Source organism: Lampris incognitus, chromosome 11 (genome assembly GCF_029633865.1).
Source record: "Lampris incognitus isolate fLamInc1 chromosome 11, fLamInc1.hap2, whole genome shotgun sequence".
In the NCBI taxonomy this organism is placed as follows: domain Eukaryota; kingdom Metazoa; phylum Chordata; class Actinopteri; order Lampriformes; family Lampridae; genus Lampris; species Lampris incognitus.
The window spans coordinates 48635315-48655203 of NC_079221.1; the positions used below are offsets into that span (position 1 = coordinate 48635315).

General features: G+C 47.2%; 1 long non-coding RNA gene across 1 annotated transcript; it reads left to right on the plus strand.

The window, feature by feature from the left end:
* Window positions 1-9256: 9256 nt before the first annotated feature.
* Window positions 9257-11277, plus strand: LOC130120488 (uncharacterized). Its single transcript, XR_008810975.1, has 3 exons — window positions 9257-9345; window positions 10926-11071; window positions 11240-11277. It is a non-coding gene; the product is annotated as an uncharacterized LOC130120488 (long non-coding RNA).
* The last annotated feature ends 8612 nt before the right edge of the window (window positions 11278-19889 follow it).

A 19889-nucleotide genomic window follows, 5' to 3' on the forward strand; every position in this document is an offset into this window, starting at 1 on the left:
CAACAGAGCCGTCTTCCTAGCCTGGCTCACGTCGTCGAGCCCTGAGGCGATGATGTAATTTTCAAAACTATGTAGCCAGCGAGTCCATGGTACCGGGGGCTCGCCAGGTAATGCCAGGAAGGGGGCAGGTGGTGGGAGAGAGATATCAGCCATCCTCGTCGCCAATATTGTATTTTTAAATCACGTCAGGACACAGCGCTGTCGCTCGACACAACCTCTCCGTGGCATTCTTTATTTAGACTGACACAGCATCAAAGGCAGACCCGATCAAACAACCCACAGCCCGCAGGCATCACCAATCGATCCCAGCACAATAGAACAGCACCAAATCAAATGCAGCACTGTCGATGTGTGCAGACATAACATGCCCATCCAACAGCTTTGCAGAATGGTTTACAATTTCCAAGAACATCATGTCTTCTCTTGACAGTTCCTTGTCCTCATATGTCCGTTCATTGAAATCATGCATGTACTGGTTGTTTAGCAGTTCCTTCAGCTGGCAGACTGAGATCCTATTCACAGCAGCGACAGCCAGTCCAGCATCCAGGTTAGCGGTGTTGCTGCCTTGCACTGGACCATTAATGACCCAACCAAGCACTGTCTTTATGGCGTATGGGCCTCCTTCATAGCTGTTGACGATATCCCAGGGTTCCAGTAACTTGGGAGCGTTGCTACCAATAAACAAGTCAACACTGGCTTTGATGCAAGGAATTTGGGTGGTTGACAAGTATGGCCACTGTGATGAGAACTACAGTGCCCAGCATGCTGTGTACATAAGAGGAGGGGCACGCAACTATATGTTTTAGCGCGGTTCTGTACTGGGGCATTCTGGGGATTGTCGGGGACTGGAAGCAGATGGCTGAATAAAGCAGTGGGGGGAGCCCCAACAGCAAGCCTTCACCAAGGTAAAAGCAATGTTGTCTTCCACTCCTGCCCTGGCATACTATGATGTAGCAAGGCCCACCATTGTGAGCGCGGACGCTAGTAGTTACGGGCTGGGGGCAGCACTGTTGCAGGTTCAGCGGGACAAAGTTCAGCCTGTTGCCTCCTGCTCCAGGACTCTCACAGATGCAGAGAAGAGATACTCTCAGTTAGAGAGGGAATGCCTTGCAGGGGTGTGGGCCTGTGAGCGGTTTTCCCGTTATCGGTTAGGCTTAGCTGAGTTTAGCTTACAGACAGACCACAAGCCCCTGGCCCCCCTCATTAATGCATATGATCTGGACAAAGTGCCGCCGAGATGCCAGCGGCTTCTAATTCGTCTAATGCGTTTTAACCCCAGAGCAGTGTATGTTCCGGGTTCACAGCTAGTGGTGGCCAACGCCCTTTCCAGGAACTCACTCCAGGACGGCCGTGGGGCAGACACAGACGGGGATATGCGTGCGCATGTCGAAGCTGTGATCGAAACCAAACCGGTGTCGAGCACGAAGCTGGACATGTTAAAGCAGGCCACGCGTCAGGACGACACAATGCAGAGGGTGATCGGGTACACCAGAGAGGGATGGCCGAGGCACGTGCCCTTTTATCTGCATGGCTACCACGCTGCGAGGGCATCGCTGTCCGAGGCAGACGGGCTGCTCCTGTACCAAGACAGGATTGTAATTCCCCCCGTGTATCAGGAAGACATCCTACACAGGATTCAAGAAGGGCACCAAGGCCTTACAAAGTGTCGTGAAAGAGCCAGGATGTCTGTCTGGTGGCCCAGCATCGGATAGGACATTTACCGGAAAGTTACACAGTGCACATTCTGCCAAATCAATAAGCCCTCACAGTACAAAGAGCCCCTACGTACAACACCACTGCCGCCCGGCCCATGGCACAAGATTGGGGCAGACCTTTGCGAGCAGGATGGAAAAAACTACCTGGTGGTGGTTGATTATTATTCCAGGGACATTGAGATCGCCCAGCTACGGACCACCTCCAGTCTACAGGTGATTGAGCAGCTGAAAGGTATGTTTGCACGATGGGGCGTCCCTGGGGAACTCATTAGTGACAATGCCACACAGTTTACGTCAGCCGAATTTAGGCAGTTTTGTAGGAACTATGATTTCCGCCACACAACCTGCAGCCCCCACTTCCCCCAGGCAAATGGAGCTGCCGAAAGGGCCGTCGGGACGGCCAAAGAATTTTGCGGCAGCCTGACCCTCACCTAGCGCTGATGTGCTACCACGCCACACCAATTGCTGCCACAGGTGCGAGCCCCACGCAGCTCATGACCGGCCGCCAGATCCGGACCAACATGCCTGTGCTGGAGAGGAAACTCCAGCCACAGCTCTTCGACCACAAGGAGGTGGAGAAGGATGACAGAAGGGCAAAAGAGGCTTATAAGTTTTTCTTCGACAGGAGACACTCTGCACGTGCCCTAACCGAACTGCACTCAGGTGAGAGGGTACGAGTCAAACTAGATGGAAAAAAGGGGTGGAACATGCCCGCAGTCGTGGTGAATCCCTCAGGGGAACCACGCTCCTACACGGTGCCTACTGAAGACGGGGCTGTCTTCAGACGGAACCGCAGGCACCTGCAATCCGTGCCTGCCCCTGCAACTGTTGCAACCCAACCAGCCAGAGACAGCAATGACTTGCAGCAGGAACAACTCAGCCCACCGGTCGCCACCTCATCGGGCACTCCCACGGAGCTGGACGTGCCAGCAAGGCCCTCTGGGTTCACCATCACCTCCAGTGGCAGAGTTGTAAAACCCCCAAAGAGGTATGATGTTTAGATACTGAGTGAGCTATGGGGCAGAATAATCCCCACACTCAGTCGAAGGGCTGGGCAGTCTACCCCACCCTTCAGGTTAATTTTTAAATTTTGAAGTGCATGTCTTCATTGTTAGCTGGTTATGCTGTTAATTAGCAAATTGCTAATATGGTATTGCTGTTGCTATGTTTTATAATCTAGCAACGTTATTGTTTCCATTGGAACATACATGTTCTTTAAAAGGAGGGAGATGTGATGAGAACTACAGTGCCCAGCATGCTGTGTACGTAAGAGGAGGGGCACGCAACTATATGTTTTAGCGCGGTTCTGTACTGGGGCATTCTGGGGATTGTCCGGGTCGGGGACTGGAAGCAGATGGCTGAATAAAGCACGTTATTAATCGCGACTCCCTTGCCTGTCGTTTATTCACATGACAGCCACCGTGCCAGGTCTTCCTGTGTAATGATATTGCCCGATGTTACAGGCATTTTCCTTTGAGTGAGCACATCTGGTAGCTGGTAATAGCACTCGTTGTTAAGACCAGACACTTTAAGGTCGGTAAGTGTGTATATTGGGACGACCTTCTCTTGCCCCATGGTGCGTAGGAGAAAGTTTGCACGTCTACCTTCAATATTCAACTCTTGCATGAGACTCTCCAAACAGAATGTGGCTGAACTGCCCCGATCAAAAAAAAGCGTAAGTATGTATCACTTTGCCTCCTTTGGTGGTCTTAACCTTTACAGACAATATTGACAGGACACAATCATCCTTTCCGGCCCCTGCATGCCCACAAGTTCCTTGAGAAACTGATGCACCACTGCATGATGGTCCCTTGAGCAAATCAACGGTAACGTCTGGACATTGTTTGTGTATGCAACAGCTGATGCCGGCGCGCGTTAATTACTTTCACTGGCATGCACCAGTGACTTATTGGAAAGCTACTTACAATAGGGATAAGGTTAAAGTTTAAAATACATTTGCATCATAATATCTTAAGTTTGCAGACAATTAAAACATAAAAACAAAACAAGGTTTATGTTAAAGGACCCAGGGCGCTGTATCTCGGGTAAGGTGATACCAAGAAAGCGCTACAAAAGGTTTAGCAAGGTCTTACATGTGGTGGCCGCGAATGGACGAGGATATCGAAAAGGAGGTCAGCATATGCGTGGAATGCCAATGTAACCCACTCAAAAATAACCTACAAGCAGGGTTAGGTTATTTACAGTCTAATGTCCCATTTCTAGGTATATTTTAATTATATGTTTTACCTGCATATTATGTTAGTCCAGCAGAGGGCAGTAGTGGTGCTGCAGATAGTGAAACCTACTGCAACGTTTCTCAGGGAGAGGAGCGAAGTCGGAAAACAGCAGGGAGTAGTAAGATGAAGTTGAAACGCGAGCTCATAGAAAAATGGAATTAAAGAAATAGTTAGAGGGTTTTCTCCACAGAACCCACCTCTAAGCAAGTAATAAACAGAACGGGGTTGAAATTCTGACGGGGATTTTCGAGAATTGTATTCTTTTCTCCGGTTGGTTTTTTTCTTGAGATGATTTGGGAAAGTCCATTGAACAAATCGCCAACGGACGCGCGGCAGACGAGCAGAGGGCGTGAAGAGGAACATCTCGCCAGCAACCGGAAACTGTTCTACTCCACATGTCTTCATTTCATCGGGCAGATAAGCGCTGAGATCTCACCACACTTAATACAAAAACATACTACCTCTACTAGCTCTAGTAAACGGAGGAGCCTCAGACAATGACATTTTCAATCCACCTGAAGTCCAGAAGATAATTGTAGAACATGTCATTAAAAACGACAGCTCTAGCACATCAAGTCAGGGATCCAGATGGCTTCGTCCTTTTTCAGGCAAACTCCCTCCAAATGAAGCGGACTTTCAGACATGGTCTCTCCATGTGGAGCTTATGATCCAGGACAAAACCCCTGTCGACATGCAGCGGCGTAAAATCCTAGAAAGCCTGCTTCCACCAGCGTCTGATTTAATCAGGCAGTCAGGCCCACATGCAGCTCCTCGTGATTATGTGAAACTTCTTGTTTCAGCATATAGTTTAGTTGATGATGGGGAAGAGATCTTTCCTTAGCACTCATCAAAATACGGGAGATAAAGCGTCAGAATACCTGCAGCGATTGCAGATGCTGCTTGCTACAGCTATAAAGAGGGGTGGCGTTGCAAAAGCAAATGCTAATAAGCAGTTATTGCGACAGTTTCAGCGTGGATGCTGGGATCATTCTCTCATCCTGGAACTGCAGTTAGGGCTTAAATCAGAAACGCCTCCCGATTTCTCTGACTTCTTACTAAAGTTGAGGACAGAGGAAGGCAGGATGGCTGCAAAGGAAGATCACATGCAGCATCATTTAGGGAGCACAAAGCCCAAATCTTCGTGCATGAAGCGTCTTTCTCTTACAATGCAAGCACAAATGTGCTCCAAACATACATCACAGAGACTGAGGATTTACGGAAGCAGGTTGCTGAACTAAAAATGCAACTTACCAAAAAGAGAGAGGAAAGGAGGCAGAAACATGCTAACAAAACAAATCCATCCCTAGAAACCCCTTCAGCTAGTGCAGCCGAAATTCAAGCCCAACAAATGGCACCAAAACCCAGGCCAAAGGCTTGGTTCTGTTTCAAATGTGGTAATGATGGCCATCTAGCAAGGCAGTGTGAAAATCCTCCAATAAGCTTTTGGTGGATCAGAAATATAAGGAACTGAAAGCAAGACAAGATGAATGGCAAACCAAATACGGACATTTAAACTGGACAGGGTTGCAGTGGAGGGACTAACTGCACCCGTAAGTAAACCGAAACGTCCCACGCAAAGTCAAGAAACCAAACCAGTCACCTGTAAAACTCATTCTCCAGCTCAGTCATTTGATGGTGCTCTCCCAAGAGGGTTGATAGGGCCAAAAGCTACACTTGAAGAACATGAAGACCGATTACTCAGAGTTCTCCAGAGATTAAAGGAATTCGGTTTAAAGCTTTCACCTGAGAAATGTCAGTTCTTTAGAACATTTGTTTAATATCTCGGTCATGTTGTGTCTGCTAATGGTGTAGAGTCCGACCCAGCCAAGATAGCTGCCCTTACAACGTGGCCCAGGCCTAATATCAAGGAGCTTAAATCTTTTCTGGGATTTGCCGGATATTACAGGAGGTTCATAAAGGACTACTCCAAAATCGCAAGACCTCTGAATGATTTAACAGCTGGGTACCTGCCCCAGAAGAGGAAGTCGGCCTCTTTACACAGCAGCTCAAAATGTCCCTCAAGTGTAGATTTCAAAAAGCCCTTCAATGACAAATGGACATCAGCTTGTGAAGATGCATTCAAGACTCTCATCCAGAAGCTCACAACAGCTCCGATTCTTGGGTTTGCAGACCCGAAGAAACCCTATGTTGTACATACAGACGCGAGCACCCATGGCCTTGGTGCGGCTCTATATCAAGAGCAGGAAGGTAAATTGAGAGTAATAGCCTATGCGAGCAGGGGACTCAACCGATGTGAACGAAGATACCCTGCACATAAGCTTGAATTTCTGTCTCTGAAGTGTGCAGTCACAGAGAAGTTTTTTGACTATCTCTATGGAGCGAAATTCACAGTTGTTACCGAAAACAACCCACTGACATATGTATTGACATCTGCCAAGCTGGATGCAGCAGGCCACCGCTGGCTGGCTGCCCTTTCCAGCTTTGACTTTAATGTCCAGTATAGAGCTGGGAAGAAAAACCAAGATGCAGATGGTCTCTCAAGGCGTCCACATCCTCATGACCAATACCAACCTGATTTCACTTCCAAGGAAGAGAAAAATCAGCGGTTCATTGCTCAGTTCTTACAGGATGACAGAGGAGCAGATTTCCATCCGAGGCGGTGAAGGCAGCGTGTCAGAGACACCAGCTCATTTCAGCAGCAGGTACAGAGCCAGACTTCCAGCTGCCTGTACCAGTTGAGTGCTTAGCAGTTGAGGCCTCTGCCATCCCTGTAGGGTTCTACCAAGCTGATGTACTCGGGTCATGTACGCTGCCACAAATGTCGCTTGAAGACTGAGCACGTGAGCAAAGACAAGATCCGGTCATCAGTAGAGTAATAGATATTGTCAAAGCAGGAAAGCGATTCTCATATGGAGTAAGGTGTCAGGAAGACAGTGAGGTCCAGCTGATGTTGAGAGTAATGGAGCAGTTGTTCTTCTCAAATGAGGTCCTATATCGAAAGCGCATAAACCAAGGTGAGCCTTTCCATCAACTTGTCCTTCCCACAAGATACAGGGAAACAGCACTAGAGAACCTCCATGATGCTGTTGGACACATGGGTACTGATAGAACACTGAATTTGGTTCGTGCCCGGTTTTATTGGCCCCGAATGGCCATGGATGTGGGTGAAAAAATCAGGACTTGTGAGAGGTGTATACGGAGAAAGGCACGAGCAGAAAGAAGCGCTCCCCTGGTGAATATAAAGACCAGCCGTCCTTTGGAGTTGGTCTGTATGGACTATCTTTCACTGGAACCAGATGGAAAAGGAACAAAGAACATCTTGGTCATAACAGACCACTTTACAAATATGCAGTGGCGGTATCAACAGCCGATCAAAAGGCAGAATAGTGGCAAAATCTTTAAGGAATAATTTTTTCATTCATTATGGGTTCCCTGAGCAGTCGCGACTTTGAATCAGCCCTGATCAAAGACATGTGTACGCTACTTGGCATAAAAAAGACGAGGACAACGCCTTACCACCCACGTGGAAATCCTGTGGAGCGATTCAACAGAACACTCCTTGAAATGCTGGGAACACTTGAAGAGGGAGACAAAGTGAGGTGGAGAGATTTTGTGCAGCCCCTTGTCCATGCATATAATTGCACTAAAAATTATACTACAGGCTATTCCCCCTATCAGCTGATGTTTGGTCGACAACCGAGACTTCCAGTCGGCATAGCTTTTGGACTGAACCCAGAGGGAATTAGTAAACTGTCCCACTCTGAATATGTCAAGAAATTGACAGAGAGTCTAATGGAAAGCTATCGGCTAGCTACTGAACCCAGTCTGAAGAATGCTTTACAGAACAAGTGGAAGTTTGATGGCAAAGTAAGAGAGTCCACACTTGTAGCTGGAGACAGAGTCTTTGTGCGGAATGTCGGCATCAGAGGGAAGCATAAAATCGCTGATCGATGGAGTTAAACCATATTCAAAGTTGTTAAACAGATCCAAGACTCCCCTGTCTATGTCGTTGTGCCAGAACACACAAATGGACCTGAAAGAGTCTTACACAGAGACCTGCTTTTGCCGTGTGGATTTCTCCCATCCACCATCACCATCCCCAAAAGTTAAAGTCCAGACAGGAACCTAATAACTCACCATTTACTGGTGCGGATGGAGTTGAAGATGAAGGGGATGTGTTTGAAATGGAGGATGACGTCGAGTATTACTCCCTTTATGACCAGCCTTTGACTGAAACAGAAGTCACCCAAGCTGATGCTGAACAGGACAATGGGATTTTACGAGAGGGAACCAGACTTGAGGAAAAGTCTCACACTGAAGGTTTAGATGACAAGGATGCTCAGATGGAAAACGAGTTTGTCCCTGAGAGTCAGGAAGCCAACACGAGCTTTGACGTGTCTACACTAAACCCTGAAGCTCCAGTGTTCCAACTTGAGAATATTGGACATGATGGAAACAGCAAGGCAAGTCAAGTTCAACACTCATCGGTACCTGACATTCTAAGAGCTGAGGAAAGCCTTCCTAATGTTCCTGCCACAGACCTAAGTGAGCTTTGTAGCCCCAAAAATTGAGTCATGGAGATGACCGAGGAAAGGGGAAACGTAAAAGAACAAATAGAGTCAGAGAAGACTGAGGTTGCTCCTGAGGTTGAGGTGCCATTAAGAAGATCATCCAGGGATAAAACGGCTCCCATAAAGCTGACCTACCCAACTTTAGGGAACCCATTAGTCACTGTTATGCACTCAATTTTAACTGGGTCAGACCAAGCTTTCTCCCAAACCCTTACCTTTGATTCTGTACCTTACATATGTCATTTAACACCTTTAACATCTGAGGTAGTGTAGGGTGCAACATGCAGGGATGCATGCAGATTAAGGGGGGGAGGATGTAACCGACTCAAAAATAACCTACAAACAGGGTTAGGTTATTTACAGTCTAATGTCCCATTTCTAGGTATATTTTAATATGTTTTACCTGCATATTATGTTAGTCCAGCAGAGGGCAGTAGTGGTGCTGCAGATAGTGAAACCTACTGCAACGTTTCTCAGGGAGAGGAAGAGCGAAGTCGGAAAACAGCAGGGAGTAGCAAGATGAAGTTGAAACGCCAGCTCAAAGAAAAAATGGAATTAAAGAAATAGTTAGAGGGTTTTCTCCACAGAACCCACCTCCAATCAAGTAACAAACAGAACGGGGTTGAAATTCTAACGGGGATTTTCGAGAATTGTATTCTTTTCTCCGGTTGGTTTTTTTCTTGAGATGATTTGGGACAGTCCATTGAACAAATCGCCAACGGACCCGCGGCAGACGAACAGAGGGCGCGAAGAGGAACATCTCGCCAGCAACCGGAACTGTTCTACTCCACATGTCTTCATTTCATCGGGCAGATAAGCGCTGACATCTCACCACACTTAATACAAAAACATACTACCCGGGTAGATGAACATTGTTTACTTTTATTTTTGGGGGGCTATTTCGTCAGAGCTCTGAAAGGTTTTTTCTTTCTATTTTGTGTTTAATGTTACAGTAAAATAAATGCCGGCCGTTGAGTAAAATGTAATAGGTGTTTTGGTGTTTTCATTCCTCTGCTCCTCTCTGAAAAGTATCTTAAACAAGCACTTGTAGTTTATTGTATACCTATGAAGTGCCCACCTTACACCAGCAAAACAGAAAATCGCCACCTAATGCACCCCTGCACCCCTGGGAATGGCCCGAGCTGCCATGGTCTCGCATTCATGTGGACTACGCAGGGTCGTTCTTGGGCAAGATGTTCTTGGTAATAATTGACGCACATTCGAAGTGGCTAGAGGTTTATCCGCTGAATGCCACAACACATGCAACAATTGAAAAGCTACGGCAGTGCTTCGCAGTCCATGGATTGCCACAGATGTTAGTGTCTGACAACGGCAGTTGCTTCACAAGTGCAGAATTCAGCCATTTTATGTCACAGGACGGGATTCAGCATGTCACCTCAGCGCCGTTCCACCCCTTATTTAACGGTTTATCGGAGCGGACGGTGCAGACCTTTATAGAGGGGATGAAAAAAAAAGAGAGGAGATAGCATCGAGGCCAGAGTTTCCAGGTTCTTGTTCAGCTACCGCATCACCCCTCAGGCGACGTCAGGGTTGTCTCCTGCAGAAATGTTGATGTCCAGATGACTGAGATGTGTGTTGGACCTACTGAAACGAAACCTGACCTAAAGTTGAAAATTCAACAGAAACAGCTGAAACAGAAAGAACATAATGACAAAACGGCCAAGCTGAGAAGATTTGCACCCGGGGATGCTGTGTACACAAGGAATTACGGTTTAGGACCAAAATGGATTCCAGCTGCAGTTGAGTCGTCTTCTGGTCCTGTTTCCTATACAGTCATTCTTGGCCACTGGCGTAAATATAGGTGGTGCAGCCGGTGCAGTGGCACCAGGGCCCGTTGTTATGGGGGCCCGTCAATATTTCTGCATGCATTGTCCTAATCCAATGTTACGTGTCTGTTTTGAGCATGTGATGATTGCTTGTTTAGCGCGCGCAATATCATTTACTTATCTAGCAAGCATGAGTTACACACATAAAAGTGGATGTAAAAAGAGGAAGGAGAGCAAGGAAAAAAAGGAAAGCTGCAATGTGTGCTGCGTGCACGCCAAACCATGCAATCTACCAGGTTTTGAGTCTGATGTGTGCTCCCCTGTTACTGTCGAATGACAAGGCTATTAGCTATATTACAGCCTAGTTGCTTGGTTGACTTGTTTCATTGCCTTGTCGACTGATTTGATTTAGAGACCGTCTGTTTAGGTTTCCGAACTCTGTCCGTGGTGTGTCCGCTCTCCGTGGTTCTGAAGTGTAGCCAATCTTTGACGTACTGACCTTTACAATAACTAATCTCTGTAAACATTGTCTGTTACTTTGATATTTCTATTTTATTTGTTATATTTTATGCTGTGAAGCACTTTGTGATTGTATATCTTTGAAAGGTGCTATACAAATCTTCTTCTTCTTTCGGCTTGTTCCCTGTTTCCCAGGGGTCGCTACAGCGGAATCGACAGTTTCCATCGGTACCCTGTGAGGGCACAACACCGATGGCGGTCTTGTCAATCCGCATAATGATCTGGCAAAATTTTACGTCGGATGCCCTTCCTGACACAACCACTAACCCTATGGACGAAAGGTGCTATACAAATAAATTACTAAAATTACTTACTAAACCCACCTATGGTGGTGGTGGTGTGTGTGTGTGTGTGTGTGAGCGAGTGAGAGAGAGACGGGGGGGGGGGGTCTACGAGGGTTGCTTGCACCAGGGCCCATAATAAATATGTTACGCCAGTCTTCTTGGCAGTGGACAGAGGATGAGGACACACGTTGACCAGGTGCGAGCACATCACCCGGAGTCCTGCCAATCTCCAGATCAACCTATGGAACGTCCAGAGGAGCTGGAACGCAGTTCAGAAGTAGTTCCTGTGAGACTATCAGAGAACCCAGAGGTTGAACAGAGGCCTGCAGTTGAACCTCGGGGGCCAGAGAGGGTGATCCCTGAAAGAGTGGTCTTACCTGTTGCACCACCGCCACAGGAGGTTCGTCACTCCACCCGGCAGAAGCGTTCCCCAACTTATCTAAAAGACTATGATAGGTAGTGGTGAGATCATGTTCCAGGAAAGGCAAGAATGTGCCTTGATCTCACGGGAGTCAGGTAATCAACCTTGAACTTCCTAGGTAGCATTGGAAACATGTTAAAAAAACAAACAAACAATTGTTTCCTCGAAAGTGACTGTTAAATGTTCACTAGAATGAGTCATGTTGAATCACATTATACTAGTTGGAGGTCACGTTTGGCACATGCCTACTTTGTTTCATCGTTATTAGTATTGTTGATCCCTATGGAGAAACTTTTTGTTAGCCTAACGGTGGGGGAGCGTAGTAACTTGTGTAATAAACCAGAGCCACTTACCTGTATGTCCACTAGATAGCAGTAGCAGTAAATTGGTTTACCCATGACTACCTAGGACCTTCCCCCGGATGTAGTTCTGTTCTGTAATGAATGCCTGCCGAGATGGCTGCGCTGTGTTGTGCTCCTGAAGTTTTCATCAATATATAAGTAAACAAATGCTGTGTGTGTGCTTGTTTCATGTAGTAAAGATGCAACGTTGACATTGTTTGAGATGTCTTCGTTGCAGCAACCCGCCTAGGTGGGGCCGAGCCGCTTGATTTACTTCGCGCGTTTGCGGTTCGAAAACAGACGTTCCAAACAATGTCAACTTCACTTTGAAAACGACGGTAACACTTTATTTTAGGGGGTCGGAAATTACCTAGTAATTTTCTAGTAATAAGTTGGTAGTTTTTACAGGTAATTTTACAGTTAACCCTAACCCAAATTGCAAGGTAATTTCAACCTTATTTCTAAGAAATTACGTGATAATTACCACCTTATTACTAGGAAATTACCAGGTAATTTCCAATTCCCCAAAATAAAGTGTAACCAAAATGACATGATAGACAGAATGTCTGACTTTCTGTCAGTTTGGAGGAATCCGATGACGACTTTATAGTTCAGTGTCTTTATTTCAACAGTGACGGTTACAATGATACAGTAGCTAGCTCCGCAGTAGTGACTCGTCTGAGTGCTAAACATAGACTGACGATTATGTGGTTCCCCTGCGTCCTCATGCGTCAGATGGACCAATCAGCTTGCAGCTAACTTAACAGCCAATAGGAGTGCTTGTATCACATCCTTATAGCCAAACGGGCTATTATATTCTAGAGAATATTACATCCCCCTTCTTAAGAAATTGAAATCAAACATTAGACTCCCAACATTAGTAGCACATGTCCTATATCAAACATATGAACAATCCGGACGAAAGAAAACACATTTTATAGTAATCACTAATAGAGTCAATACTCTTAATAAAACAGGTAATATCATTCATTCAATATTACTGTGTGCATATTAAACTACAGTAAGTAATCAAACACTTAAGAGGTAATACAAATCACAAGAACATTTACAATATTTTTTTTTTTTAGATAAGGGCAGCGATCCGCCTACACCCTTGTACATTACAGGTCCAGAACCTCTCTGGGCTTCACTGCTCGTCCATATCTTGTCTGGTAGGGGACAGTCTCTGAGGCTGTCTCAGCCGCTGCATGTGAGACGTGTGGTGTGTTGTGAATTGTGAGTTGACCATATTTCTCGTCAGTGCCTGTGTTGGTGTGAGTGTCAGTGTGTGTTTCTTTTGTGTCCAGGAGGTGACGTCTGTTTTGTCTGTACTCCTGTCCTTCAGCTGTGTGGACGTGGTAGGATCTGTTGGTATCCGCTGGCTGGATGACAACTGCTGGTTTCCAACAGCCGTGCTCCTGGAGTCTGATGTGTTGTCCTTCGTGCAGCTGTGACATCGGCTTCGCTGACCTGTCATAGTACCTTTTCTGCTGCAGCTGACGTTGGACTCTCCTGGCGTGCGTGTCTCTGTGACTGACGACCTTGGGCTGAAGCTGCTGGTGTGTGTTGGGTAGAATTGAGCGTAGACGACGACTCATGAGCAGCTGGGCTAGTGATCGTGTGGGTGAACTCCCAAGTCTTCGCAAAGGTCTCAAACTCCATATTTGAGTACTGAGGTCCATTATCCGAAATAACAGTCTCAGGTACGCCGTGTCTGGCGAAGGTTGCCTTCAGCTTGCGTATCATAGCTGAGGATGTTGTGCTGTGTAGCTTGTCGAGTTCGAAGTATCTGCTGTAATAGTCCACTGTGACGATGTAATTGTCATGATTCCAGGTGAACAAGTCAGTAGCGACTACTTGCCATGGCCTGTCCGGGAGCTTGTGGCTGATCATGGGCTCTTTAGTGTTTGATGGTCTGTAGGTGAGACAGTTGGGGCACTGTCCAACCATCTCCTCGATCTGCTTGTTCATCCCAGGCCAGAACACTATGTCACGGGCTCTCTGCTTGCATTTCTCCATGCCCCTGTGTCCTGTGTGTATCCGGGATAACATCTCTGCGCGGAGCGAGGTAGGTATGATGATTTTCTCGCCTTTAAACAAAATGTTATTCATCTCTGACAGTTCATTCTCGGTGGTTCCAGTATTCTGCAACTCTCTGAGGGCATCTTCTCCTCTCCTCAGGCCATCCTTCTCTGATTGTCTCTCTCAGCATTGTGAGCTGTGTGTCTGCGGCAGTCGCAGCTCTGATCTCTGTCAGTTTCGTGTCTCTGACCGGCAGGCCACTGTACACTGTATGTACCTGCATGTCCATGCCTTCTCTGAGGTGTCATCTTGGTCTGTGAGCGACTTGCGGGACAGTGTGTCTGCCACGTGGATCTCCTTGCCTGGTCTGTGCACGATGGTGAAGTCATACCGCTGTAGCTGGAGGATCATCCGCTGTAGTCTCGGAGGCGCTGCTGCGAGTGGTTTTCTCATAATGGACTCAAGCGGTTTGTGGTCACTCTCCACAATGACATGACGACCATAGATGTATTGGTGAAAACGCTTGCATCCGAACAGAATAGCATACAGCTCTGTCTCTATTTGTGCGTAATTGACTTCACTGTCATTTAGTGATTTGGATGCATATCCGATGGGCTTTTCTTGCTGTAGCAGGGCTGCACCTAGTCCGTACTTCGATGCGTCGACTTGTAGTCTGAGCTCTTTACCAGGGTCATAGTAGGCTAAGACTGGTCCTGGTTCGCGTGTGATCACTTCTTTCATCTTCCTGAAAGCTTCGTCATGCTGCGCATCCCATCTGAATTCACTTGACTCCTAAAGCAGGTGACGCATGGGTGCGTTGATGTCTGAGAGCATCGGGGCAAACTTGGACAGATAGTTAACCATACCGAGGATTGTCTCCAACTCACCCTTGTCCTTGGGTGGCTCCATGTCTCTCACAGCTGCAATCTTGGCTGGGTCAGGCTTGACTCCATCCTTTGTGATGCAATGCCCAAAATAGCTGACCTCGGTGGCGCAGATCGTGCTCTTCTCCGGGTTGAGTTTCACTCCTCGCTCTCTGGAGCGCTGCAACATGGCTCGGAGGTTGCTGTCGTGCTCCTCCTTGCTCTTTCCATATACGAGGACATCATCCACTATGGCTGTGACTCCATGTAGACCTTCATAGGTCTCATCAACCTTCCGTTGAAACTCGTCCTGGGCGGAGATCAACCCAAAAGGTAGACGAAGGAAACGGTATCTTCCGAACACCGTGTTGAATGTTGTCAATTTGGACGACTCTTTTGCGAGTTTTATCGCCCAGTACCCTGAGCGAGCATCCATGACGCTGAAATAGCAGGCCCCTGCCAGTTCGGAGGTGATGTCGTCGAGGGTAGGTAGAGGATAATGAGGTCGTTTCACAGCCTTGTTCAGGTCCTTCGGGTCGAGGCACACTCCGAGCTTTCCTGTGCGTGGCTTTTCTGCTGCCACCATTGAGTTGACCCATTCAGTCGGTTCGGTGACTTTAACAATAATCTGTTGCTTCTCCATGTTCTGTAGCTCCTCTTTGAGACGGTCGCGTAAGGCTACTGGAACGCGCCTCGGTGGGTGGACCACAGGTGTTACATTTGGGTCAACGTGGATTATGCATTCACCAGGAAACAGTCCTATTCCTTTGAAAACATCTGAGTACTCCTGAAAGAGTGATACCTCGGGTGTGTTGGATACAGACAGTATGAGCTTGATCAGTCCAAAGTCTAGGCATGCTTTTAATCCTAGCACAGGTGGTGCCTGTGTGTCAACAACATAGAACTTCAACATTGACTGGGTGCCTTTGTACTGGCATTTCAGGTCACATTTACCTTGAATGATGAGCCGCTCACCACCATAGCCATATAGTGGGCGAGTGGAGGGCTGCAATGCACTCTGTATTCCCAGTCTTCTGAAAGCTTGTGTGGGAATGACATTAGCTGAGGACCCAGTGTCTACTTTAAAACTGACTGTGTTTTTGTTTGGACCTACTTGCAAATCAGCGAAAACTTGATCCATATTTTTACTGTCTTTACCTTGTGTCAATGCGTCGATGAACAGTTCTTCATTGTCTGAGCATCTGTCAGACTCATTTTCCTCCATAGTGTGTACGCATTTTCCTGGTCTGGAGAGACACACTTTAGCGAAATGGTTCCATTTGCTGCAGCTGTTGCATTGCTTGCCTTTTGCTGGGCAGGTTTCGTTTCCACTGTGAGTCTTGTTCCCACAGCATTTGCATCCTTTACTGCGGTTGTTGTCTCTCGCTCTCCATGAGGCATTGTCTGACGCTGCGCGCCATTTTGTATCGTCCTCGCGCCTTTTCCAATGCTTCTTCTTTGTTGCATTCCGACCGACTGCATGCACAGCCTGTTCGCGCGTGCCCGTGCTGGTGCTAGCAATGGTTTTGAGCTGTGCTTGAGATAGTTCATGAGACCTAGCAACGTCTATTGCTTTTTCCAATGTTAGCTCGGAACCGATGTTCAGTAGTTTTTCTCTCACTCTCGGTGAATGAACTCAGAAAACGATACGGTCCCTGATCTCCTCTTCACTCTCTCTATAATTACAGTCCTTCACAAGCAGTCTCAAATCTGTCACAAACTGTTCGAAAGGCTCGCTAGCTGCCTGTGCCCTTCCATGGAACTTATAGCGCGCGAAGATCACATTTGCTTTGGGTTTTACATACCGTTCAAAACGACTGTAGTATGTTTCCAACAACTTTCCTTCCGCTTCTGAGAGCGTCCATGTATTGTAAATGTCCCGTCCATTTTCTCCTACCCAAATCAGTAGGTAGCTGCATTTTTCTTCCTCCGATTTCCTCTTTAAAGGTCCAGAAAACATCAACTCGACGTGCAGTTTAAACTTGCGCCATGCTTCGGGCAGACTGCTAGCTTCCGAGTCCATGCGGGATGCAGGAACTCCAGTGACGTCCATTCTGACTTTTCTGTTTCTTCTTTCTTCTCCTTTTCACGCTTTTACTCGGACACCACGTCTGACACCATGTCTGATTTTCCGTCAGTTTGGAGGAATCCGATGACGACTTTATAGTTCAGTGTCTTTATTTCAACGGTGACGGTTACAATCATACAGTAGCTAGCTCCGCAGTAGTGACTCGTCTGAGTGCTAAACATAGACTGACGGTTATGTGGTTCTCCTGCGTCCTCATGCGTCAGATGGACCAATCAGCTTGCAGCTAACTTAACAGCCAATAGGCGTGCTTGTATCACATCCTTATAGCCAAACGGGCTATTATATTCTAGAGAATATTACTATTTCAACCTTATTTCTAAGAAATTACGTGATAATTACCACCTTATTACTAGGAAATTACCAGGTAATTTCCGATCCTCCAAAATAAAGTGTAACCAAAATGACATAATAGACAGAATGACAACAGTCACAAACAGTCATAAATACTCCATGTTCATGACAGTTGTCGTTTAATGGTTATGACGGTGTCACGTCACTTTTTAGACTCTCCTTAGTAGTTGAGATGGGAAAAAAACAGATTATTTTCATTTTCAACTTGCTATGAATTATATCTATAATCTATTGGTAAAAAAAAAGAAAAGGTTAGTGTAATGATCGATGCCTAGGCGTCCATTTTGTGACATAATACTTCCGTTGCGGGGGAGGTGTCCTATTACGCTGGAGTTGCTCGTCCCCTCTCCATTTCCGTCTTCCACTATGGGACCTCACTTAAGAGCGAACGGGAACTGCTTGACATTGTGAAGAGGGATTTTGACCTGCTTCTTTGTGATTCAGTATGGTATTGTAAAGAGCATGGATAAGTAGACACGTTAGCCCTTGGCTAATGGGTCGGACCCTTTAGTCGAGCGGTTAGCGATGTCCTGTATCTGTATGAACCTGTATCTCCCGCAGCGCGGGAGACCTCGCGAACCGCTCGACTAAAGGGTCCGACCCATTAGCCAAGGGCTAACGTGTCTACTTATCCGTGCACGTTACGCTACTCCCCTCTTTCAGGAAGCGCATCCGATGGAGAGGACCGCCACAGTCGAACCCGGCTCTCCCGCACCACGGGCGACAACGTTAACCAGTCGACTAAAGGGTCCGATCCGTTTGCCAAGGGCTAACGTGTCTACTTATTGTGTCTACCTGGCGGGAGCCCCAGGTTCGCGTCCTGGCTGTGGCGATTCGCGGGGACGCGGGTCAAGAAGGAAGGGGGCAATGTAACCATCAAGGATGAATAGGCTCGATAGCCCTTGGGTAATGGGTCAGACCCTTTAGTTGACTGGTTAACGTTGTCGCCCGCGGTGCGGAATACACGAGTTCGCGTCCCGGCTGTGACGGTCCAGCCGGGCTGCCCGCGAATTCGGGGGGGGGGCAACCACAGGAACTACCGCGGCCGGGACGCGAACCCGTATTGCCCGCATCGCGGAAGACATCGCTAACCGCTACACTAAAGGGTCAGACTCGTCAGCCAGCGGCCAACGTGTCTAGTTATCCATGCACGTTACACTATCCCCCTCCTTCGGGAAGCGCGTCCCCGCGCTTAAGCATATCAGCTCCTTCACGGTTCTGGGCGCATACGCTTCCGATGACCTTACGGTCCCCCCATTCCGCTTCTGATACCAATGTAGCGAATTCGGGGGGGGGGGGCAACCACGGGAACTGCCGCGGCCGGGACGCTAACCCGTATCGCCCCCACCGTGGGAGACATTGCTAACCGCTAGACTAAAGGGTCAGACCCGCCAGCCAGCGGCCAACGTGTGTAGTTATCCATGCACATTACAATATTATAGCCCCGTGATGGTCTGGCGGCCTATCCAGTGTGTCTCCCCGCCTGCCGCCCAATGACTGCTGGGATAGACTCCAGCATCTCCGCGACCCTCATCAGGATAAGTGGCTTGGAAAATTAATGAATGGATATATTAATGTGTTTCTTAACTTCTTCACACTTTCCATTTGTATCACTGAATAAAATGAATTGGTCAACTGTGTGACGACCAGATAATGTCACACAGTCGAACAATTAATTCAATTATCCATCCATCCATTATCCAAACCGCTTATCCTGCTCTCAAGGTTGCGGGGATGCTGGAGCCTATCCCAGCAGTCATTAAGGGGCAGGCGGGGAGACACCCTGGACAGGCCACAGGGCCATGACAACAGCAGAACAGCCAAGCACAGCAGCAAAGCAGGCCTTTAAATGAGTCATTTGAGTATGATCCTCAGCCACATACAGCTGACTATCATCCACATGGCAATGGACATTTATTCAATGACTGCGTATAATTTGGCCAAGAGGTGAAATATAAAGAGACAAAAATAGAGGGCCAAGAACCAGGCCCTGAGGTACATCATATTTAACGTCAGAGAATTTAGATGTAATATTATTATAGCATCCATTATTATTATTATTATAGCATATTATATTGGACACAGCCAAGTCAGCCCTAGTGTTATGTACTCTTCATATCTAATGGTTGTAGATGGTTATGTGGCCAGGAGGTGGCGCTGAAGCAGCTCCCTTGCTGTCAGACACAACTAATAATCCTCCTGCAGTTACCTCTGCCACCTGAAGGGATTTTTCCTCCTTTGTTGAATGCCTTTGTTGCAGTTGAAATTGCCCACCGAAGGAGCTCCAGTGGCCAGCTGTGGAGAAGGTCCTCTTGGACCTCCACTGCTCCTGATGGATGCTGACAGTGGTAGTAGAACGCTGTGCTACTGTTAGGGGTTGAGAATCAATTGATTGTGACAAGATGAAATATTAGCTCATGACGTACCTAGAGATGATATTTTCAAAGGGGTCATTGTGTGGCCATTTGTAGTCAAACTCCCCCACGTTCACAAAATGGTGTTGTAAAATGGACTGGCCCATTATCTCCTGTACCTTGGGTGTTGCCCGCATCATTCCCTCACACATTTCATGCATATTCAAGGAAATAAACACTTCAACTTTTCAGTTCTCACTCCATTGTCTCCTTTTTCCCCACAATTTCAAACTCAATTTTCTTTGTCCACTTATCACTTTCTAGTGGCTCATGCTTTAACATTCTCAGTTTTGGCCTCAAATCTCTTTGCTATT